The sequence below is a fragment of the Lonchura striata genome, chromosome 3, assembly GCF_050655825.1.
Source record: "Lonchura striata isolate lonStrDom1 chromosome 3, ASM5065582v1, whole genome shotgun sequence".
NCBI classification, from domain to species: domain Eukaryota; kingdom Metazoa; phylum Chordata; class Aves; order Passeriformes; family Estrildidae; genus Lonchura; species Lonchura striata.
The window spans coordinates 26,057,842-26,083,409 of NC_140705.1; the positions used below are offsets into that span (position 1 = coordinate 26,057,842).

A 25,568-nucleotide genomic window follows, 5' to 3' on the forward strand; every position below is an offset into this window, starting at 1 on the left:
GAGCAATACAAAAACCATTTTTGATTTTTTATGCTTCTTTCTTTAGATTCCCCCAGGCTATTATTTCAACACACTGTTTTTAGGGGGAGGCAATGTGGTTTTTAATATGAATTATGAATAAATCTGAAATGTGGGGATTAGGGTACTTATTTAAATTTTAGAGAAACACAAGACCAGAGATGCAATTTTTCTAATGTAATGTGTCATAAAGTAGAGGGGATGCTGAATTTTGGAATGAGATATTCAAGAAATTTAAACAGAAACATAAAGAAAGCTATTGTACTAGTATAATATATTAGAACCCTACTGAAAATAAACAAGCAGAGAAACACTTTTCTGTGTGTATCAGTTAGGGTGAAAAGTACATCTAGAATTTTTTTTTTTTTTTTTTTTTTTTTTTTTTTTGATAGAACAGCATTTTTTCCTATGTAACTATGAAAATAACAAGTCACTGTGGATTCATACTGTTACTATTAAAAGCAGCCTTGCGGATTATACTTGATTACACTTTGTGTCTCACAGTTCCAGGGAGACTGAGGCTACTGGCCAAAATGCAGTCCTCCAGTTGGTACAGACTCTTGTGGGATGCTCAATGCCTTCAGCAGTCAGAAGAACTTTACCAGTCTTCTCCAAGACCTGCTCTACTTGTCTCACTACAGCATTATCTCATGTAAAAGCTGTTGGTCCAGGGACCTGAGTATTTCAAAGCTTTTACTGTGGCCCATAGACCCATCCTTTGTGCTTTAATAACCTTTAAACTCATTATAAAAAAATATTCTGCAAATATTTCATAAAGTTAAAAAATTAGTTAGGATTTAGGGAGAGCACCACTTGTTTCTCAGAGAAGTGGGAATGGAGTGATACTACACAAAGGCACATCTAGCTTTTCAACTATTTAAAGGGTTGCAAGAACAAATAAAGTCATAAAAATCATCAGTAAGCTGAAAATTAAGCAGATAACAGGTATCAACATTAATTCTAGACTCTGTATTTCAAACACATTTCTCTCCACACCAGTAGTATAGCTGCAAGTTTGCTGTCTGTCCCTATCAGTGTTTGATTTCTGACTTCTGAATCTTGGTGCTAAAATCAGTGAATTGTGCAGGTTGTGCATATACTTTTCCAACAGTAGTTTTCCCTGTCTTAGGCTTTCAGAAAAGCAGTTGACCAATCTAAAGCAATAGCTTTCAAGATGGAGTTTCTGGATCTGTGAGAGGACCAGGATTTTCTGTAGACTTTTAGGAGAGACTTTTAGCAACATTTTTGTTTCTGAATTTGGTGTGTTTTCTCACTGTGTGCAAGACGTACTCCCCAGAGCATCAATATTGTCTAGTTTGGATATTGTGTGCACATACAGTGTCTCAGACAAGAGAGATTAGTGGACAAATAGTGCTTTTAAAACATAAACACACACGTATACATATAAAATATAACTTATATTTAAAAGATGTCATATTGCCACAACAACCTCTATTCTTTGTTGTTATTAACATGTTAATAAAACTGAGATAATGTTGGTCTTTTCCTTCTTTTCTTTTTTGACTCTAAGGTTTTCCTCTACATTAAGTAACAAGACTAAAGAATCACAGTAAATATGTTGGAAAATTAAGTAACATACTGATATTTTTCAAATAGAATACCTGGACTTCATAATTCATTTTTGGTGGAAGGAAGTTCATAGAATTATAATTCTAAAAGTTATAATTACTTAAATAGGAAGTTAAGGTGAAACTGTATTATGACAGTGTTTTAGATGAGCTTTTTGATACAAGAAAGGTGAGAAAAGATGAAAAAAATCTGTTGCTCAGAGGTCCGGACCTTGGATACACGAATTATAAGGGAATTCTGCAAAACATAGAGCACTGTTCTAATAACTTTAGGGAAGTTTCCCATGTTTGATCAGTTTCATAATAGGGAGTTGCAGAGTTCCACAGGTCTGCAAAAAAACATTTATGTAGAATTAACACTTGAAAACAGATATGAGAGAATATCAAGATTCACTGGAAGACTTTTAATCACACTGGGTACAATTAAAAGCTTCCTTGAGTTTACAGGAAGGGATCTGTGAAGTAAGACCTGAAGTAAGGAACAGGCTGCCAAACATAAATCACTCAAGTTTTTCATTTGCCATCAGTGTTTGCAAAATAAAATGCTTCTGACACTGCTTCTGTTTGTAGCAAAAGCCATTCTCTCTCCACAATTTGTTATCTTCAGTCTCTCAGTATTGTTAATGATGGTATTCATCTCACCTGACATTACACCTCTGATAGCCACGATAGTTACTCTAGTTTCCCAACAAAGGACTGAAATAGGCACATCTGCAGTATAGTTTCATCCTAACGTGGAGTCAAAATAACGGGAAGATTTGATGGCAGTCCTTCTGCAGCTAAGGAAGTCCTGGGAAGAGGCTGCTGGGATTTCCACAGAAGCCTGGTGCTCTGAGGGAATTCTAATCTTCTCACCCTTTGCTCCCACACTGTTCCCAGTAAAAGCTGCTCTCTGCAGGCTGAAGATGTGCTTGGTTCAGCACTCACACTGATGAGGATCCTTCTGGCAGAGCTGTGGAGAGGAGAACCTGAAACATAGAGGAAGCTGAAGGACAAGGGTAAGACCCTTCCCTGAGCATGTGTCTTTGCACACACAACATAAGCACCTTGTACCTTGGTTTCATATAAAGTCTGAAATATCCTGCAGTAACATCAGCCAAATGTCCTTTCTTCTCAATGCTTCAGTCTGCTTATCTCAGTCTCACTGTGCCTGGGAGTCTCTACACAACCTCCTTCAGCCAGGCATAGATTTGTGATTTTCACTTTGAATGTTCTGGAAGTAGACAACTTGGGCAACTGCATTGGCCTCACTCAAAACTGATTGGTGCAGATTGCCACAGATGAGGTTTTTAGGAAAATAACACAAGTACCTTCTGATATTCACAGATTAATTGTGACAAAAGAAATACATTTCCAGAAATTCAGGGTTGCCCTTTCTAATCTTACACTTGTGGTGATCTGGAGATGATGACATAGTTTGGTTCCATTTGAAAAATTCATTAGGGAGGACCAGATTCTGCAGACTCAATCATATGTTGATTTAATGCTTTCAGAGTATTGCCACTTTGGCTGACGTAAGTCTCAGTAACATTAGCAAGGCTGTGGAAAGCACATTTCTCTCACTCTCGGGATTTTTCATAGAGGTGCACAGAGAGAAGTGAAAGAGGAAACAATTTCTATTTCTGCTCCTTGTTTTCCTATGTGGAATGTGTTTGGAGAATTGTTTACCTGGAGTGAGTGCTTGATTGGATTCTGGTGAGGATTGTTTGAGCCTGATGGCCAATCCAATCCACCCGTGTAAGGACTCGAGAGAGAGGGTCACGAGTTGTGTTAGAGTTAGAGAAAGTAGTATGTGTTTTAGTATCTTCCTTTTTATATAGAATATTAATGTATTTTGCCATAGTTATAATAAATAAGTCAGCCTTCTGAATTGAGTCAGACATCGTCATTTCTTCCCATTGAGTTCACCTGCGTTTACAATACAAGGCCACATCAAAGGAAGTCAGAAAATCTTGTGGAAGAGCATCTCTGCCAGATTTATTCTTGTCATGATGGCTACTACCTGCTAAAATTTCACAGAATTACAATGAACAGCAACTATTCCGAGGGCTGAGGGCAGGCATGCAATTCCTATGACTGGAAGAGCCGTTCTATGGTGCAATCTGTACTTGTACTGGCTGTATATTACTCATGCAATTTTGGCATTAAACCATTAGTATTTGATTAGTATTTGATCAGTGTACAAAAGGAACAGTAAAAAGAGGAAAAAGGCTTCTTTTATATCCTTCTAACTCGTGTCTACAAAATTATTTTAGGAATCTTTATGCCTTTCTCCCCATCCTTTAGTCTCTGAGGAGGAAAAGAAGAAAGGATTGAACAGAGAAGAAATGTTTCTACTGAAAGGATGAGGCTGGAGCAACAAACTAGAGGTTTGGGGATTTTCAGTCTTAGGTAAGTAATATCTTCCTTCTATTGCTTCCTGCCCTGCATATGAGAAGCTTCTCTTCAGCAGCCTCACTAATTTCCAAATAAAAATGCATTACAGGAACCATGCTGTAGTTATTCTTTTTATAGCTTCACCAGCATGGGAGGGAACATGACAACATTAGAAATAGTTTTGTTACAAGCTCTGTGTTGAAAGGCTAATGGGAAACAAAGATAATACAGTGATCTCAGTTCTCTGTCCATATTTAGTAATTTATATTTTATTTCTGTCTTTGCTTTAAAAAATTCAGAAACTCCCTGGTAATTTAGGAAGCTAAATAACATTTTTTAAATGCATTGGAAACCAATTTCACAAAGTTTTTACAACATTAATGAGGCAGGATTATCTACTTGCTTTTCTATTAGGAATTGTAAAAAGCAAACATTATTATTGTCTAATCACATAATCAAAATTTAGTAACAATAGAATATTTATTATGTGCTTTCATATACTGTGTTAAATATAAATTGTATATTAGCAGGCTTTTATGTATACATATAACTGTATGTCTAACTATGCATGCATATATAGAGCGCCCAGATTGGAAAGTTCATCTGGTATATTTGTATTAAAACTTCATATTTTTTTGTCTAAAATACATATACATTTGTTCCCAAGAGCCTAAATTTCTTTAAAATTCATTGACTTTAGTCTTTAGTCTCCTAAGTTTACCATGGAGCCTTGAAATTCTTTGCTAGGTTTCCATGAAAGGTGAGAACCACTGCTCCATAAGCTGAACTACATTATGAGGTCTCTAGCTTCACACTCAAGTTCTATAGATATTCTCTTGTAGAGATAGAAAAAAGTGAGATTCTGTGAGGGAAAAAAAGGGCACTTTTCTTGCAGTGAAAGGGCAGGCTGTAGAAGAGGCTGAGCATTCCTACAAGTTGCATTCTTGGAAAGATATCTTCTCTTCTGTATAGGTGAAAGCTTATAGCATCTTGCAAGTCCAAAGGTGAGAGGGTTGGATACCAAAATGATAAAAGAAGGGATGATCTTGTAACATTTTTAAAGGAGGATGTTCAACTTTAGGTTGTACAGGAGGTATTTTCTGTCTGAAATAATTTTAGCAAATGCTGTACCATGGTTTCAGAAATTTGTGAGACGGATTTGCAAAATTCCATAAATTAGTCTTTAAATTCTAAATGTGACATTCAATAGTTCTGAAACTGTACAGCAGTACTGAACTTCCTGGGTATGAGAAGTCCAGCACAAAACATTACAGTCGTCCACCCTCCAAGCTGGGCAAAAACTGAGCCACCCTCAGGTAAGAAACTGCCAAAATCTACACTGCTTCTCCCCCACCCCCTAGAACCATTCCAGAGTTATGCCAAGGCATTGCTATGTCTTTTGACTTTTAATAGGGGTCCATTTGCCATTTCCATGACAACAAATGGCAAGAAATTTCCCTGAAGGAACCTAAGGAGCAAGTAATAAAAATAGGCAACATGCAGCTTCATTCTAGTGCAAACTGTGTAGAATTTTTGCATAAAGTTTTACTCGTATGCATCCATTTATATTGCTTAGGTAGGGCATTTGCTTTGCCATTTTCAGCAGTGCTTTCAAGCCATAGGTACTCCATAAATTGAAAGTGTTCCACATGGCATGTGGCTGACAACTTGCAGGAGAGATGATGTCCATCCAATCTACCTTCTCACTGAGAAGACAAGGCAACAGATTACATTACTTTCTATTGAAAAAAAGTTTTTCATGTCTCTTGTAAACAGAAGTTTAAAAAATAAGTTTGAAAAATATCTATAGTAACTGTTCATCTGACCAGACAAAACTTGCAACTTTCTTCTTTGAGTTAGTCTGCCTTTCAAATTAAAATAGGACACATACCTTCCATTTTATCAGGCATCTGCAAAGCTATTGTGAACAGATTTTTAAGACTCACCTATATCTGGTCCACAATGCTAGAAAACTGAAGAGTCACTGAACCCTTGATATCTTCTTTCTCCTTCCCATAATATGTACTCTAAGAAAAAAATCTTCATATTTTTAGGAAAAGTACAAACTCCTTTGACCTAAAAACTGGACACACAGGATTGCTAAAGTTTAAGTAGAGCAACAAACAAGATTACATAAAGAAAGTGAAATATTAGAAGTAGAATAATCAAACTTCTTAACACAATTTAGTATATTTAATTCACCATGAATGTAGATGAATAGATGCATGGATAGTCAGGGAGTTTTAGAATATAAATTTTGGTTTTCAAGTTGCGGTGGGTTCATATATAAAAGTATTAATTACCATTATTTGCTTGCTCTGTACTTCTAACATCATCTTTTTCTTAATATTTTGACCTTACTGACATTTATTATTTTAAAGCTTCAGCTCTCATAAACTCACATCTTTCCCTTTTTCCCTTAAATTCATTCTCAATATCTAATTTGTTTTTATTAATTGGTTTTGAAATAATCTCTATAAACAGCCCTTTTGTGACAGTAATTGACACCATGTGCAAACATAGACAGAATGTATAGATGCTGTTAAAGTGCAAGGAATAAAGTATTAGGCCAAATAAGCTTTCAAGTTTCACATATTTGTAACTTTGTTAAATAGAACTTGAATGCAGGGAACGTGGCAAAGCAACAGTAACCAAAGATACTGAAAAAAAGGTCTTTTTTTTCTGTTCTATGATTTTGACTTTTTAATCTCTTGTATCTTATAGCTAAAATGATGCTTTACATCAAAACCCATCAGACTGCCCGGTCTGCTTCTGGATGATAGCTTCAATACGGAGGTATTAATTAAAGTAGTAACAGTATCTGGATCTCAACAGAATCACATTGCAGCTACATATCTCAGACCTAGACACCTTTTTTTAACTATTCTTCAGATATTTGTCCCCACTCTTTGAGACACTTTTGACACGTTGGTTATTTTCCATAGCTATACTGTCCATATTCTAGCTCTATGTAGATACATGGATTGATACAGATACATGTAATGTAAAAGATTCCCAAATAAAATACACCAGTCTCCCACCATTCATGCTCTTCAAAAGTATTGTTAATCATATTCTTAGTCCACCAGAGTCATATTCATATGTATTGTGCTGGTACTAGTGATGGATGAAGTAAAGAGAATAGATTAGGAAGAAAGCGAGAATCAGGTCCTTAATTGTGATACAATAATTTGCCCCAGTAATTTTTCTGTGCACGATTCTTCCTGTGCTTTTCTCCTTCTCTGACTAAAAAGAAAGGGCGTGGAAAATATTTCAGCCCATACCAGTGAAGGCAGCGGAGAATCTTTACTCTACTAGATTTTAGAACATTGATACATATACATGTCAATTGTTGCCAGATGAAATATAACGTTTTAATGTGTACCCTAATTATTTATCAAATGTCTTTCTATTAAAATTTTTGAGGGGCAGCTGTGATTTCTCTGTTGTATTTTTCTCTCTGATTAGGAAATTGACTTGTAAATGAATATGGAACTTTGCTAGCTAGAATTATGACATGACAGATCATTTCACTGTCAAAGAACTATCATTTATGGTATTAAACATCACTAATTTTACTAAAATGGTGGTGTAATGTGAGCTAAGAGCATTTGACAGATTTCAGGGGAAAAAAAAGCAGTTAGTGTCTGCATAGGTTATTGAGTTGCCCTTAAAAATAAATTGATTCTTCAGTGTTCATAATTTTTAATTGGCAGGCAGAATAATTTATAGCTTTATTGCTCAAGCCAATTATCATATATGTACCTATACATATATTATCAAGATATTCCTAACTCTTCAGTCCCTGCACTTAATAATCCAGAGCCACAATTAGCTGATGATAAAACCAGCTCTCTCAAAAATTTGCCTTCCATGGTGCAACAACACATAAGAAATTTATTCAAATGTATCTGCAGCAATATGGAGCTGCAAGGCTGTATTTACATCGGTGCTGCTGTGACTGAATTAATTCAAAGCAGAAGAAAAAACTGGCTATGCCTTCAGAATAATGTTATTACTCTTGACTCCCTGCTAGCATCTTCCTCTGCTTGATCCTGTCCTCAAAAACCTGTAATCATCAAGTTCTAGGCAGCATGCTCTTTAATGTGAAAATTGAAATAGGCTCAGAAGATTAGTTTGGAACTCAGGAACCTCTGGATTGTGCCTGGCAGTGGGATGCAACATAATTCAGAGCTAGGCAGCTGTAGTGCTGCTTAAATTGTGGACATATGGAATGGGATCAAAACAGTCCAGCAGGCAACGTGGGAGTGCTGCCAGGAGGATCTTGCAGGAGAGTGTTTCATTGTCACCTTCACTTCATGGAGATAAAAGCTTAGCAGGGAGCAATGAATAGTTCTGGTGCTGATTACAGAAGGCAAGGAGAGATCCTGGAGAGAGGTTGTAAAAATAGTAGGTTAAAAGTCCTAAATGGCACTGCTAATTTGGAGGCTTTAATCCTGTGTCTAGATTTCATTATTGATGACACCTCTGTAAGTAAAACATTTCTGTAAGGACCTATGTCTGAATGTTGGAAACTCAATTACACATTGTGTGAATGTGGGTTGATTAGCTAGTGGCCTTCAATTTAAAGGCAGTGGCCCTGGGTTTCTTTTGAACATCATGTAGGTGGCACTTTGCTGTGGATGTTCACATGCTAAAAAATATGGTCACTGGGTTTTTTTTAACTGTGTTTCAAGGCCAAATTTAGTTGTTCTTATCTGAAAAGTCCCAGTGAGGCACTGTCCAAGAACACCGTTTCTTTTAAATTAAAGACTTCAGATGTGTATATATTCTATATCTAAGTAAAATAATGCTTTGGTAATCAGTTATTTATTTTACCGTGCTAAGATTTTAAGTCTAACCAGCTCTCTGTTATTATATCTTATTGAATAGGATAAACAGATTGTACGTTGATTTTAAGAGCTCATATTCTTCTGTCCTTGACTATGACTAAACAGATAATGGCACTTGAATTGGCATTCATAGCTATTAGAAGACAAAAACATAAATGAGGAATTATAGCTACATTTTTGGCTGTGCTTCAGAGAAGATAATTCTTCATTTAAAGACACTGAACACTCAAGTAATATGAAATATAAATATTATTAAGGTGAATAATCTAATTAATGAACAATGTATATGACTTTGAGGACAGAGATTGAAATGGGCTGAACACTTTCCTCTTGCTTTGTATATATTGTATACTATTATTCAGACTGGCTATATATTATAGAAATGTTGACTTACTTTAATGCTTCTCATGACATAAAAAAAGTGTCTGGAAAGCTGTTTATCAGGGAAGATTGAGAGCAGCAATGATACTAAGCCATTATACTACTTCCATTTTATCATTCCTGTATTTGCAGAAAAAAGTAGAGCAGACACAAATGAAAATATCATAAAGAATTCTATTGACTTCCATTGCATGCACAGAAAATAGGAGATTAACAAGATGGATATAGAAAGACTTCTAAGAACTGTTTTCTTTAAAAACACAAAATAATTATATGTCTGTAGGCTAAAAGTTTATGGGGGATATTTTCCTCCCTCATTTGGAGCATGAGTTTCAGACTAGTTTATATGAAATGTAGATTAACTAAAATAATGAAAAACCATTTAAATGTGAAGAAATTTTAAACTTTTAATATGAGGCACAAGATATAAGAGAAAATAGAATCTTAAAGCAAATCATCTGTTGGGCAGCTGTTATTATTCCAATGTACGTAGCATGTCTGAAACTCATGAGGAAGAGGATCGTTTATTAGCAGTGCTGCACTTGTTCCTTGATGGGGAAAGAAGGCAAGCATTATTACTTTCCCAATAAAGAAGTTAATCTTGAAATACCTTGTTGCAAAATTTTATTTTCAACAAAAATTGAAGTAAGTCTTAATTAAAATCATCAAGCAAATTCACATTCCCTTAAAATTTGGGGCCATATTTTATAGTTGGGCTTATAGACTTCAGGCTTAAAAAATTCTTACTCTTCTTGAACAGAAAAGGGGAGCCTAAGTTTGACATTTCTCCACCTAGATGGAGCATAGGGAAAATGTTCCTAGGTTAGCCAGGGCATTGATATATAAATCATACCATCCTCATCAGATCAAAATCTTTCTATATTCTGAGCAGAGACTACAGCCCAATTCCAGTTTCCAGTAAAAAAAAAAAAAAAAAAAAAAAAAAAAAAAAAAAAAAAAAAAAAAAAAATCCCAGGAAATACACTTTGCATCTGCAGTTAGAATACACACCTAACCACCATTTTAAGAAAGGTATGGTTGAATTAGAAAAGTTGCAAAGAAGTTCTATGAGAATGACCAAAGTCCCTGAACACCTCTGTTACAATGTTTCATAGTTTATAAAAGTCTGCTGTTTTGTAATTCAGCGTTTTTTGTCTGTCCTTCAAAGTACTTTGAATAAAATTAGGTTGTATATAAATAACTTCCTGCAAGGTTATGTTCTATAACAAAGTCTTCCTTAGTGTCCTCACAAGGTATTAAAATAGCATCACCACTTTTAGGTCACTTGTCATGTAGAGGGACAATTTAAGCAGGTGCTTAAATTTAAGCATAAGACTGCTCTTTGGTGCCCTGGAACCTTGATGAACTTCTTTACAGTTAAGTAATTAAGTCATTAAGTCACGTGAATTTCTTGTCTTTCAACTGATAGATAAGCTCCAGAAACTGAGACAGTTAAGATATTTTAGATAGCCTACTACTTTAAATTGAATGAAATAGGAACATATACTAAGGAATTTGGATATCAGTCCTACTAATATTAAATCTGCATACTTTATTTCTCCCTGTTAAAGGAAAATTAGGTTTTATATAAGTCACAATATTTTACTTGGATCTTCACTCTTCTAATCGCTTTCCACGTAATTCCTTTAATGAGATGGTGTTACATATAAATATCTCATTACATGTTCAAAAGAGTGGCTACTGGTAAAAGTTATTTTAAATATCAACAAAATGCAGTTACTGTTTGTGCAATGAATATGCCACATCCATGGGAAAAAAAACACAAGGTAAAGAATTTGTCAAATATTGTTTCCAGGGCACATCACCATGTACAATACAGTATTCTAAAACAAGAAAGGTGATTGCATTAAATTGTTTTTTCATTTACTTCAAAGGTGTCGTGAATTAGTGAGCAAAGGTATAGATGTCCACAAAGAAGAAGATAAGGACTCTCCTGTTTGACGTTACTATGAAAATTTCACTCTCTTGGTGTGGAAAAAGCTTATGCAATTCAGTTTATTTAGTAACTAAGCAAATCAATAATATACAGCATATTAACTATTACATTTACTCTTAAAGAGCAAATATGACACCTGGATTGTATTTGTCTGCCAGCAGTATTTATGAACACTTTCTATTGTTCTTTTTTTACTATCTGCTTTTGAGAACACTTCAGTGCACTCCAATCTTCAGTATTTCTCCCAGTACAGAGTATTTACTCTTCCCTGGGACCCTCCTGCCCTCACTGCAGCACTGGGCAGAGGGCACAGAAGTTGGGACTTCTGTTCATTATTTCTCCCTTCAGTGTTCATACCTGCTTCACCTTTGGTATGTTCTTTTCACTCTGTTTTTAATTTTTTTTTTTTTTTCCATCTCAGGTTTGTCCAGAGTTACTTTGTTTTGCAGTTTGATAACTGCTGATACCAGTGGCATGGTAACTCATGATTTTTCCAGCACAGCACCAGTGCATCAAGAATGAACTGAGCTATGTCTTTTTTTCTCTTCCATTTTAGGCTGTATATTCCACTGAATGTTTCCTCTCTCTCTAGTCTTTTGTCAAAATCTTTGTCCATTTCTGATTCTCAATTTATCTATCTTTTTCCACTTACTACTTTTAGTACTTGATGCTCCTTTTCTTGGTCACAGAGAGCTCTTTCATGAGCAGTTTGTATTCATAAGAATCTGAAAGACACTCAGGTTTAGTTCTTTTCAAATGAAAGCTAGTATACCTTCCTGTTTATATTTTTTGAGTTTTTTCAAGCTGCTTGCTCTCATTATTAAATATCTTATCAAGCTGTGCAGTGGAGAACTTGACAGTATTGATATATCTTGCTTACAGGTAAAGCAAGCTTTTCAAGACATGACAATTCAGGTTTCAACAGAATTTTTAAAATAAAGAAAATTTCAAAATTGTAAATCTCCCTTAGTGGTAAAATAGATTAACTAAAAATCAATTAGGAAAAGCAAGTAGGATTTAAAATATATTTATGTTTTCTCTGGATAAATTTCATGTCTCAAAGTCCCAAAAGAAATCCTTAATTAGTGGAGCCCCTCAAGGGTCTGTACTGGGACTAATACTACTTAAGAGGTTCATCAGTGACATGGACAGAGGGATGAATGCACTCTCAGCAAGTTTGAAGATGACACCAAGCTGAGTTGTGTGTTTGATTTGCTTGAGGGATGGGATACCATCTGGAGGGACCTTGTCAGGCTTGAGAGTTGGGCCCATGAGAGCAGGTGCAGGGCTCTGCACCTGGGTCTGGACAACTTCTGGTATCAATCCAGGCTGGAGAATGAGCAGATCCAGAGCAGCCCTTCCCAGAAGGACTTGGGGGTGCTGGTGGATGAGAGGCTGGACATGATATTTTAATGTCAACTTGCAGCCCAGAAAGCCAAATATATCTTGGGCTGCATCCAAAGCAATGTGGGCAGCAGAGTGAGGGGAGGGAATTCTTCCCCTCTGCCCCCTCTACTCTGGCCTTGTGAGATCCCAACTGGAGTATTGCATCCACATCTGAGGTCCACAAACACAAGAAACACCTGGGCCTGTTAGAGCAGGTGGAGACATGGGCCACAAGGGCCAGAACTGCTCTTCCCCAATGAAGGCTGAGTTTGGGTTGTTCAGCCTAGAGAAGGAAAGGCTCTGGGGAGACATATTGCATGCTTTCAGTACATAGAGAAGGCTTATTAGAAAGATGGAGACTTTTTAGCAAGGCATGTAGAGGCAGGACAAGGGCCAACAGTTTATTTACAATGAGTGGTGAGGCCCAGGAACAGGTTGCCCAGAGAAGCTGTGGATGCCCCATCCCTGAGAGTGTAAAAGACCAGGTAGAATGGAGCTCAGAGTAATCTGGTTTAGTAAAAGATGTCCCTGTCCGTCACAAAGGGTTGAACTGGATGGTCTTTGAAGGTCTCTTCTAACCTGAATCTTTTTATGATTTTGATTCTGATATCCTGATTCCTTTAAGACATTTTCAAAAATAATTCTGAAATATGCTGTGAATTCATTCAGTTAGCTGCAATTCAAATGCACTACTTAGAACTTCTACTGCTTTCTGTGTGTATTCATAAGGTAAAACCAAATGGCATATGGCCCAATTAAAAAAACTGTGGTGCAGGTTTCCTATTAGTCCAACCAACAGTATAATTTGTGTTCCTTTAACAGCCAAGCCTTCCACTAAGATGCACGTTATCATAGCTAGGATGAGGACTATATTTTAAGTGAAAAATATGTTTGATCATGAAGGATTTGGATCTTAAAATTTTTCATGTGTCTATACAGAATTCTGTAGATTGCCTTTTTATTTAAACTCTTTACTGAAGTCTGCCTACTAGCATACAAATACACTTAATCTGGTGAGATATTTACAAAATATTCACTTTGATCGTTCACTCTCAATTGTTTGTGGAAGCTGGTGAAAGACATCTACTTTCCAGGGAAATTGAGCACTCCAATTAATTTTGGCCAAATGTGCTACCCTGTAGATAAACAGGTTGTCTTAAGAAAGATTATGGAATGTGATTTTACGTTCTTCATTATGCAGGCAGACTCCTCATCACTGCTGAAAGTTTATGTGCTTTGATCTGTTCTTATGAAACCATAGTAAGCTGGTGACTGCAGTACTAGGAGATTCAAGTCCTGGCATGACTATTATCTTGCTTCTTAACATTTAACAGCTCACATCACTCACATCATCAATGTTTCCCTTCTTTCTCTTTCTTCCATATTTCTTTCCATATTTCTTTTCAATTTGCAGTTTTATTTTAATCCATTATTTTAAGCTAGAGGCAAATTGCAAATATTGCTTAGTTTAACTAGTGTCTCTTTGCATTTTTTTACCAACCAATCTCCCTCTAATCCCATGCAGCTCTTGACTCATAATATTTTTATTCACTTTAGACATCAAAATTATTTCAAATATAATGTCCATGTTTTATTCCTTTTCATCCTTCTACTCAAGCATCATTATATACGCTGTGCACATTTTATTTAAAAAAAAATAGGCAGTTAACAGTAAAGCCCAAATGAATTAAAGTACTTGGCTTATACAGTAAGACTTACCATAAATTCTTATCCTTACATGTGATTATAACTTTTGGAAATGAACACAATATTCAAGATCTTGGTTATGTGAAATGAATAGGGAAAATGAGTGAAAAGAGGGAAAACAATCTTTCATGAGAAAAGATTTATGTGTGTGTATATATATACAGAGATCTACATAAATATGTGTTAAAATTTATGTTGTATAGATACAAATTATCCAACATCTTTCTCAGTTCAACTATTCTTTTTTTACAATGTTTTTTCTTCACTGTAGATGGAGTGAGTCCATAAAAAAATGAGTGAATTTTGAAAAGTTTTCTGCTATAATGACATTTTGACCTCAACAAAATCATAATATTATAGAGTAATTCAGGTTGGAACATACCGCGTGAGGTCTTTCATCCAAACCCTTCCTCACAGCAGGGTCATAAAAGAATAGAATCGAAGTTGTTCAGGGCTTTATCTAGTCAGGTCTTGAAAATCTCCAAGAGCAGAGGCTATAAAATGATCTGGGAAACTTGCTTTACTCTTTAATCATGGTCATAATTTTGTCCTTATGTCAGAATCTCCCTTTTGAATTTTTGGTCATTGCCTCTCAACCTCCTGACATACCCAGCTGTGAATAGCCTGTCTGTATCTCCTTTCCATCCTCCTCAGAGGGACTGGGGATCTCCTTAAATGCCCTTTTCCAGGCTGAAGTGGAAGGCATCTTGAATGACATTGCAGAGTTACATTTTTCTTCTTGGGATAAATTTCACATCAAGAATTTTCTCTTTCTTTAGAAACATGAGTTTTGAATGTTTCGGTACTTTATGTAAAATCTTTCATACTTTGACAGGATTTATAAATTCATTTAATTCACTTACTACCTAGCAGGTCTAGAAACATCAACTCTCCAGCAGCTTTCTTGGCTTCAGCACCATAAATTTCAGGCAGTATCTTTAGTTTGGGTTCTTGTGCTTTATTTTACTTTCTTATCTGAATTTGTTAACTTCTAGTCTGTGAGTCTGAGCATTTCTAAAAAGGCCTTTGGCAAGCTATGGGCATATTGAATTTATGTAAAATAATATGTTTTTTTGATGTGTTCTATATTTGTATGTCTTGTTAGAAACTCTGTGTACCAAAATAACATTTATCCTAGACTTTGATTTAAGATGGAAGAAATTATAAGACACTACTCAGAATTACCTTAATCCATAAAGATTTTTTGCTTAAAATAAAACCTAGGGTTGAATACAAGGTCATATTCATTGGAGGGAGATTAATCTTTATTCTTTTATCAAGTTTGCCCCTTAGCTAGGGAAGTGTTCCCACCAGAGGTTGCATAATTTTAGTATAGACTTGTGGTGCAGTGCTGCTAGAGAGGGGTAGAGGAAATATGAAATAACCCTGGTTGCTGAGCAGTGTTGCAGTTAGGTGGAGAGACTGGGCAGCAGCTCTGTGTGTGTATACATGAGAGGTGCAAAGAATGAGAGCTCAACAGGTACTAAATTTGCTGCAACATTTCCTTCTCCCTTCTTCTCCGCCAGTTTATGGCTAGGAAAAAAAGTAATACCCCACTATTGCCTAACTATGGTCCTTTGCAACAGGACTTATTCTTGAAGATCTTTGCATTCAAAACTTAGAAAAACAGTTTGGTTTTTCCCCTTGAAATTCACAAAGTACAGGAATACATCAAAATATGAAGATGGTGAGGACAGAGTCTCTCAGAAAGTGGACAATACAGGAAGTGAAGTGTGTCTAGGATTGCAATCAAACAATTCCTTTTAATGAAAATTTGCCTGCTGGGCAGAATCAGAGAATCTCCTCTGAAATATGAAGCAGTGATGAGTGATATTAGCTGATGATATGGTTCTGTATAACTTTATACATTTTTCTTAGTGCATGTCATCATAGGAGTGCCCAAAGAATAATTATCTTGGTAATTTTTTAATCTTGGATGAATATATTGTATAGCATTGTGATATATTTATAAAAAGCTATGCTATTTTTTATCCTTAAAGACAGCACCCATCTATCAATCAATCTATCTGGCTTTTGTTTGTAATACATTTTAGACACTTTATCTAAAGCATATTTGATTTATGCATGTATATATGCATTATTCAAGATGAATGAGGAGTGTTCTAGTGCTTTTTAGAAGGCAATTTTTATATCCTATTTCTGAAAGGAAAAAATTAATAATGTAGAAATGTTTAAAAGCTATTTAAAATTCTAGACATTTTCCCTTTGAAATCTGAGTTTCCTATTCTGTCTTTATTGTATATTAAATTCTGAAGTCTAGGAAAACATGATAAATGCTCTGAAGGTTCTTTTTCAGTCATTGCCTAAGCTGCTAGGACAATCTTGGGCCCTGGACTAGAAATTGACCTCAACCCAGCCAGAAAATTAGATTAAAGCAGAACTTCAAATCAAATGTCTCAACTGAGTATTACTCATGCAAATTATGCATATAGGAAAAATACAATAATTTGGAACATTTTTGAATACAATGACAGAATATAGACAAAAAGCTGGGTTTTTAGAAGATATTAAGGCACTTTGATGTTCATTGCTGCAGAGCCTTGGGGACAGACACGGAATGTGACATAGGCAACAAAGGTGAGAGTCCTAATTGCAAGAGATATGTCTTAATTTTAGCTGTCCAATACCAGATTGATTACCCTCTATTACTTTTATGGTCACAATGTGGAGAGCTTAATACAGCCACATCCTAGGTATAAGAACATGCACTTGGTTTTTCTGCATCCCTCAGACTTCTAAATAATGTTTTTTACAATCTCCTTCATTCCATCAGGTGAGAAGATAATACAAGGTTGACTAAGACTGCTGAAAGAACAGTGAAAGAGAAAGGCTGATGAAAAGGTTGAAAAACAGATCTAAGATGATCAACATGTGGATGGTGACTGCACAAAAAAAAAAAAAAAAAAAAAAAAAGAAACAAAAGCCCAAAAAACTCACCCCTCCTAGAAAAGGGGAAAAAAGCTAGAAGATGTGCTTGAATAATCCTCTGAAAAGATGTCCTTGTTCAAAAGTCCAGATCCTGAAATACTTGGTTGCCAATGATGCAATTTTGGAGCTTTTGTCTCTTTTCAGTACTTGCAGTGACCTGAGCAATAGAAGATACTAACAGTATGAAAAATTGCAGCAAGAACTGGTAGTCACAGTTGTGAGTTCCTATGACAACTGAAGACTGTCTGGAGGCTGCAAAAGAATCCCATCTTAAGTATATGCTACTTACAATTATCAAAGAGGATATTTTCCTGTTATTCTTGAAGTTTCATTCAGAATTAGTTGCCTGCTTATTGCCAACTTGATTACTAATAATATTCAGTAGCATGACAAAGGCTGTGGTTGCAGCTTGAGAATGTTTAGTGAATTATGTAAAATTTATATTCCACAAAAATTATTAATAAAACTACCATAGAGAGAAAAGTTCTGCATGTTTATTCATTTATTTCAGCTTCCTTTGCTTTTAAAAGTGATAGCTTATAAGTAGTTCACTGTACAGACCATAGGCTAGGCTGATAAGTTTTCATGTGTTTGTCATGGGGAAAATTTTAAATTTCATGCTTTTGTCACAGATTAATAGAAAAACCGTATTAATACAATGCAGAAAATGTATATAATTTCAGAGTCATGCCTAGAGGAAAACAGAATTAAGGAAGAGTTTATGTAGGAAAAGAACGGCAATACAATGTTGAGACATCTTGGAATTTCTCTATAGTGAAAGAGAACCCCATAATATACTGGCTTCATCCCTGTTGTATGTATATACTGGAAAGGGAAATCTTCACATCTTTTTGTGTGATTTATCTCTGCTAAATACCCAGCTGTCATCTAAGGTAATTACCCTAGGTTCTTCTTATAGAGAGAAATAGGCATTTCCTGAAGGTGTTTTTCACTCAGACTCAAATTCAAATTTGAAGTTAAGTGCCTTCTGCATTTTTCTGGAACAATCTGCTTCAGTAAGGTCAGTCTCACATTTTGTGTGGGCCTGTGGGATGAGTGATGGTTCTATTCTATTTCATACAAGACATTAGAAAGTGTTGAATAAGGCAGTGGAGAACAAGAAAAATCCATGAGGAATTGGTCTTTTTTAGATGTTGGAACAAAGACTTAGTGCTTGTCTGTATCTAGGTACCTTAAAAATTGTAAATTACTCAAAAGGTAAATTATGATAGAAACACTATGAAAGAATATAGTATTTTCTGTTGTGAAGACTTATGGAAGAGACCTTAATGTGGCAAAAATTGAACTGTATGACTGAAAAATATACTTCAGTATTTCCTAAATTATTAAGATGTGTGTTATATATCACATATACTTTCTCTGTAAAGACCTCTCATTTTTCTTACTGGAATTCATCAGTATATCATAATAGCTTCTGGGTTTTTAGTCACTTTGAAGTAATACAGGGTCCAGCAAGTATTTTATCTCTATTTCTTTCTACTCTATCTCTGTAATATTAATTATTTTCCACTCTTGATTTCAGCATTGCTGCTCTTGGGGTACTGTCGTGCTATGCTCCATCAGTTGAAGCAATAATCATATAATCAGCAATTATATCTTCTCTGGAAGTATCACCAAGTGCCTCATAACTCTCTTTCTACAGTATTTCACTGACACATTTAATCTCAAATGTTAATCTAGAAAACTGATAATGTCCTCCTGGAGATACCTAAAAAGAGATGTACCTATCTAATTCTACCTGCCAGACCCCATGTTTCTTCTCTGAAATTGTAATAAGTTGCTTGATTTTTAATTGACGTTGCAAATCTTCTGGCGTCAGTCCTGAGCTGTGGTAATAGCCATGGTGCAATTTAACCTCCTTGTGTTAAACATACTGAGTCTTTCTTTTTTTTCTTTGCTTTTTTTCTGATCCAATAGAAGTGCTGATGCATTCCCTAGTGATATCAACTTGTCCTCTTTTTTACTGGCTAAGGACAAAATTTTGATACTTTCAAACACTTCAAACATACTTTAATCCATAGCTTGTTGCCCTAACTTCACTGTTGATTATAGTGAAACTACTCACACAGTTTAACAGTTGCAGTTTAGGTGTTCCAACTGCAGCAGAATTTATCTTACTGCAAATACATATGCACAGTACAACATTTATTTCTATGCAAGTATGCTCAGATTCTCCAATTCCTTTAACTGTATCGTGGTACACTATGACAATATCTTCTCTGGATGTTAAATTTATTATTTAATGTCTCTCACCTATATACTCAGCATGTTATGGATGGTCATTCACTTATGAAAAATTGTCATTTGCCTTTGCTTTTTTTGGCTGTCACTTCCAGCTTCACCACTTCTTTTGATTAAGTGTATCCTCTGCTGGTAGAAATAGATGAAATGTGCTTTACCTTGCAAAAATTAGCTTTTGTGGTTTCAGAATTTGGAATCTTTTAGTAGAGAAGACTTTTGTGCTATTGTTAATGCAGGCTTCGAGACCAAATTTGTTAGAACAGCTGTCAAGGACTTTAGACTTAATTTTGTTTTATTTTCTTCCTCAGTCCTCCTGGTTGCCCCAGCATGAGTGGTATGCCAACTCAGGACACAGAAAAAACTGCAACTATTTAATAGTGTAGAGACTTCATGGAGCTTAATATTGCAGCTCTCTGCATTCCTCTTTATTAAGAATTTACCCTTTGCTCTCCTCTTACTTCTTATGTACCATGAAGATTTTCCAACCTCATTGCACATGCTATGAGACTTCTAATATCAGTAAATTCTGTACTTCTGTTCACAGAGAGTTAGGACTTCTTAGGTATATACATTGCTTATATATCACACAGTTTCAATTTCATCAGATAAATTAGTACCTCTTTGTAAATGGGATTAAGTATTATTTATTGAGAACAGAAGCAACTGTGAGGGGAAAGAACATTTTTTTAAGCCCAGAAGGGAAATATTTCTTAATAACAGCAAGGGATTCTTCCTTTGGACCTTAATTAGAAGGAAGCAATACTTAAAATTTTAAAATTAAAAAAGAATTTTGACTGTTGAGGGAAAAGACAACTGGCATACATAAACATATTTGGTAAACATAAACAGATTTGGTAAAAAAAGAGAATTTCTTCTCTTCCAAGGCTGTTTTATAAATAATTAAAATATTTGCTCAATAAGTTTCCAAACAAGCCTCTTTCTGAGGACAGTCTGTAAAACAAACACAGAAAACATGGTCATTTTGGAACTCCTACTACCCTGAAGAGATGTACACAGTCTTTCTGTGAAAACTGATTAGCACCCATAGATGATCTTCCACAAAAAGGGAAAAAAAATAAGGTATATTTCAGCAGCACTCTCACCACTCTTGCATATTTACTAATGAAAACGATGTTTATGACTTTAAGATGATGACAAATACATAAACTAAGAGGCAAAATTAAAAAAAAAAAGGTTCATGCAACTAAGTGATTTTGTATAGATGACAAGAGGTAATAAAGCTGAAAAAGAAGAATGACAAAGTGTAACATGAACAAAGATGTAAATAGCTTAACCCCACAAACACAGAGCTCTTAGGAAATAGTTTCATTTGCTCAAGGAATATCTAACACCTCATATCCTGTAAAAGACTGTTTTCATTGTACCAGGGTTTTGCAAAGTCAGGATGATGGAGAACAAGAAAAAAGTCCATTGCTGTGATGAAGGAGACCTATATGCTGAAAAAAAAAAAGGTAGTATCTGTTGAAAGTGCTCTCAAATTATCTATAGTTTCCTTTACCCCAGTCCTGCTAAGGAGAGCAACTCTAGAAAATTCTTATATCTCTGGCATGGAGCTCTTCTTGCATTTATCCTCAAAGAACACAGAAGTTTTGGAAACTATTGATGTCAGCGATCAGCCCTGGTTAGTAATATGGCTCCAGCTGTGCTTTGAAGATGCATGGGAAACCTTGGATCTGCTGAGGCACTGGTAGCTTTAAAACACTCTCACCTTTAGCTTTGCTTCTTCTTCCCTTCTGTGGAAAGCTCTGTGGTATGTCAGTCATTCAAAAGGTCTTTGAAAACCTTGAAGCAAAAGATAGTTGCCAGAGAGCAGCTTCTTCTGCTAGAAAAAAATAAAATCCAGAGTCATAACCCTTAATGAAAAAATGCTAAGGATAGTTACACTGTTGTTTGGGGTGGCTGGCACTGTAGGGATTGGGTCTTATGAGTGGCTGGGATGTCCAAGAAAATGCTAGGAAGGTCCACAATCAACATACAAGTGTAGATAATTCTAGTGAGACTACAAAAATGAGGCAGTTTATGATTTTATTGGTAAATCTTAATTCTGCAATAGAGATGGAGATTGTATCTGTTATGTTTTGTCTGGGATTTTTTAAGAGAATGAACTTTTTTTCTCACATTCCCTGTAATGAATAGGCAAGGGAAGCAATTACTAGCTGAGGTGGCAGAAACTCTCAGTGTGCTTTGTATATTTTGCTCAGCAGAAGCTTCTAATTGTATCTCACTGAAACCAAACCCAAGCAATCCCATATCCTTTTTATTCATGTGTCTGCTACTTGCTCTTATTCAAAGACACAGCCTTTCAATACTTTAAGGGAACCTGTATGAAAGATGGGGAAGAACTTTTTAGCAGAGCCTGTTGCAATAGGACAAGGGTAGATTTTGGTTAGACAGAAGGAAGAAAGAAGTTTTTTACAGTGAAGATGGTAAAACACTAGAACAGGTTGCCAGTAGATGTGGTAGAAAACATTCCAGGTCAAGTTGGATGGGGTTCTGAGCAACCTGATCTAGTTGATGTCCCTGTTCATTGCAGAAGCTCTTGATCAGTCCCAGTCCATAGGGAAGTTTTGTTGCCTCCCTGGGGCCTGGGTAAGAGACATCACCAAGAAACATCCCAGCCTGGAATGGCTCATTGATTATTACCAGCTACTGGTTTCCCACAGGGTTACCAACAAAGACCCAACAAGAAGGCTGCAGGCAAACGAGAGGATTTCAGTGCCTTGAGACAATAGGTCAAGGGATCTGGAGAACAGGTTGTGTTCTCTTCTGTCCTAAGGGTCCTGGATATTGTCAGAAGAATTACACCTTATCATTACCATTAGCAGTGCCATTAACATGACATTAACATAACAGTGACATTAGCATCTTCTTTCTCCAAAACTTCATTGGGGTAACTTTCATTGGCAAAATCTTCATTTGGGTAAATTTTTAAAGCATTCAGCCATCAGTTATTAATATAAGTCTGTAGCCTGTACATGCCAGTAGAGTTAAGTTGCTGCCTACTTCATGTGTACACAGATTTGGCAGGAAAAAATGAAACTGTGTTTTTAAGTTCTGGGATAGCTTTGGGTGCTGATGATTTAGCCATTTGCTGAATATCCAGATTCCTTTCAGCCTTTGTTGTCCAGCCATATTTTTTTTTTATTATTATTCAACAGGATGAATTAATGCTGCAAAGATTTCTGCCAAATCCCTATCTAAGCTTTTATGTGCAGAGTGAGATGGAACAGGAGGCATGGCAGGAGTTTGCAAGAATAAATTTTGCCACTTTTTTCCAGAACAGCTGGCAACAGCCTTAATTGATACCAGTTGTTAAACTTTTAGGAGGGGAGAGAGAACATGCAAATTCTTACAGTTTCTTAAAGAGATACATGAGATATCTAATGCATGCACAAATTCTTGGAAATTCAGTTGGGAAAGGTGCCCTTTTTGTGCGAGTTTTTTTTTTTTTTTAACATAGTTCCAAGCTATCCCTTGACAGGAAAAGGATTAACTCTGTTGCATTCCAGAGAGATGTTAGATTTCTCAATGGTTTGAATACATAATCTGTTCCATGGAATTGACATAACTTAGATACAGTGTACAGTGTGTACTTTTATTGGCAGCAATATAACATCCATTGTTTCAGTATAAGAAAACGAATATGTTATTTGAATTTTGTCATTAAAATTGTTTAGTAACTCAGGTTATTTTTCAAAGTTTCTTAAAAAAAAGCAATCATAAAATACTAAAATGCATATGGCAGATGACATCACAAGCACTATATGCATAACTTCTTTTCTGAGTGGATAATACCACAGGTTAAGGAGATGTTTCCCAAATAACCCATATATAATTTTATGGAGTCCATATGGAGGGCTATGAAGTTATTGTTTTGTTAAGTCTTACTTATTCATAAGGCTAAATTCTGTCTCCAATTATGGAACACTTTACCCTGAAATACCTGTAGCAGATAGAATGTCATTTGAGGTAGGTATGAATAACGAAAAGATTTGAAATATTGCTGCTAACCATTCAAATTTGTAATTGCCAGTGAGGAGGTCCTGTGATTCTTTGATTTCATGGAAATGGTGCAATAAAAATAAGTTCGACAACCAGTATGGGCAAGCACACAGACTTTTTAATGAACTAATGGTAATTTTTTTCTTTTTCATAAACTGGTCAGTTTATTATACAAACATTTGATCTAGATTTTGAACCAGCTCAGTATCTGAGATTTGCAGTCCAATATTAAAATGTGGTCATAGTTTTTCTGGGAGATTTCATGAGGTATGTATAATACAAATGATGCAGTATGGATCTGTGAAATACATATTTCAAGTCTGTTGAAATATGGTTGATGCTATATTAAAAAGTGTGTTATTAAAAAGTTCTTGTAACATGTGAGTATGAGTATAGATAAAATAAATAGCATTTGAATTCTGTCTAACAAATCTTATGAAGTTTCACCAATGAAACCATCAGATGCCAGCACTGACCTCTGGGCAAATGTGCAGTGAAAATATGCATGCCTTCTATATCAGTAGGTATAGAATTCAAGGACTGGTTGACATTCATCAAACTTGGATTGCACAAATATGGTTTGCATGGGTTTTTCTCACTTATTTTGGTGAGAGTAAAAACTTTATTCTGCACTAAAAATTTGAGCTACTAAATCAGGTGAAGAAATTCTCTTCTGGATGGGATACTGGTGGTCCAATTGCATAGGGGACTCAAATGGCTGTGTCACAGAGGACGAGTAGTGATGCTTAAAAGGCCTTTTAATGGGATTGTGTAAGAAGTTAATAAGATTCACCAGGGGTCAGACAATACTTTCATTTTATTGAATTAAAAATGTTTTGGTCTGTTAATCATAATAATATGAAAGTAGCTGCATATTTCCCTACATTATTCTAAGAAATATCTAGAATAGACAATCAGTATTTGATTTTCTCTGAAAAAGTAATTCTTACATTAATAATAGCTGCTATAATGCCTGTGTCTATTTATTTATGAGGCATGAGACGATGTTCTCACTCTGTCAGTTACTCAGATGGCTCTTTCATAGATAATATCTGTTGGCTTTCATAGTTTATTTTCAGGTTGTTAACTTTATAGCTTTGTCAGAATGCTACACAGTATACAAACAGATTTTCTTTACATTCAGTTTAACTTAAGAAAACATATGATTTATTCATTAATAATTGCTTGTTTACACCCACTAGCCTCTCTCTGTCTCTTAAGAATTGACTTCTGTGGGAGAAGCAGTATAAGCAGACTTTTTTAAAGGGAAATGACAAAGTAGAATTTTAGGGAGAAAAGTGAAGTAGTAAAAAAAGAGGAAAATTAGAGAAATTCAGGAAGATAATAAAGTGGTTAAAGTCTTGTATCTGTTTGCATGGCAAGTATTTTGTTGTTTGGTTTTGGGAGCATGGGGGCAGGGCAGGCTGGATTACAGGGATGTGTTCTGAGAGATGCCAAAAACTCTTTCACTGGCCAAGGGTGGATTCACCAGTTTATCTTATCTGCAGAGAAGATGGAAGAAAAATATGTATAAAAAACCCTCCACCTGTAAGTATAAAAACTTGCAACAGAAAAAATTGCTCTCTTTGTCAGTATCTAACCTAACAAGGCCAAGAACTAGATTTCTATATTGCTTTCCTAGTTGCTGCTTTTTCTAAAGCTTAGGTGAAAGTGTGCTTAGGAGAACTGAGATATATTTTCTTGTTAACCACATAACATTTAATTCACTGCACTATTATGCTTTCTTCTCCTAAGCTTGCTTGCAGTACTCTCATTTAAATCATATTTTCACCTAAATTTCCCATTTAATCTTTAAATAACCAGCTGAGATTTCCTCTGATCACACTGGGAATGGCAAAAATTGGATCAATCCAATATTTGCCATTTCTACTCATTTCTATGCTTCAGGAAACAGACGTGCTCTTCAGGAAAGTATTTTATAATCATATGTATATATTTTTTTAATTCACCACTTTTTAAGCAATAGCTGAGTTAATTAAATCAGGTTAAAGTTTTTGTGTACAAAAATTCAAGGGAAATGTTTGCATAGTAAGTCTCTGCTCGGGT

At 35.5% G+C, this 25,568-nt stretch overlaps 1 long non-coding RNA gene across 2 annotated transcripts; it reads left to right on the forward strand.

Moving 5' to 3' along the window:
* Positions 1-397: 397 nt before the first annotated feature.
* On the forward strand, positions 398-25,373 carry LOC116183488 (uncharacterized). Of its 2 annotated transcripts, XR_013339612.2 has the most exons (4): positions 398-2,605; positions 3,894-3,998; positions 6,708-6,779; positions 17,062-25,373. It is a non-coding gene; the product is annotated as an uncharacterized LOC116183488 (long non-coding RNA). The 2 variants fall into 2 exon arrangements; XR_014953625.1 differs by lacking the exon at positions 6,708-6,779.
* Positions 25,374-25,568: the final 195 nt, after the last annotated feature.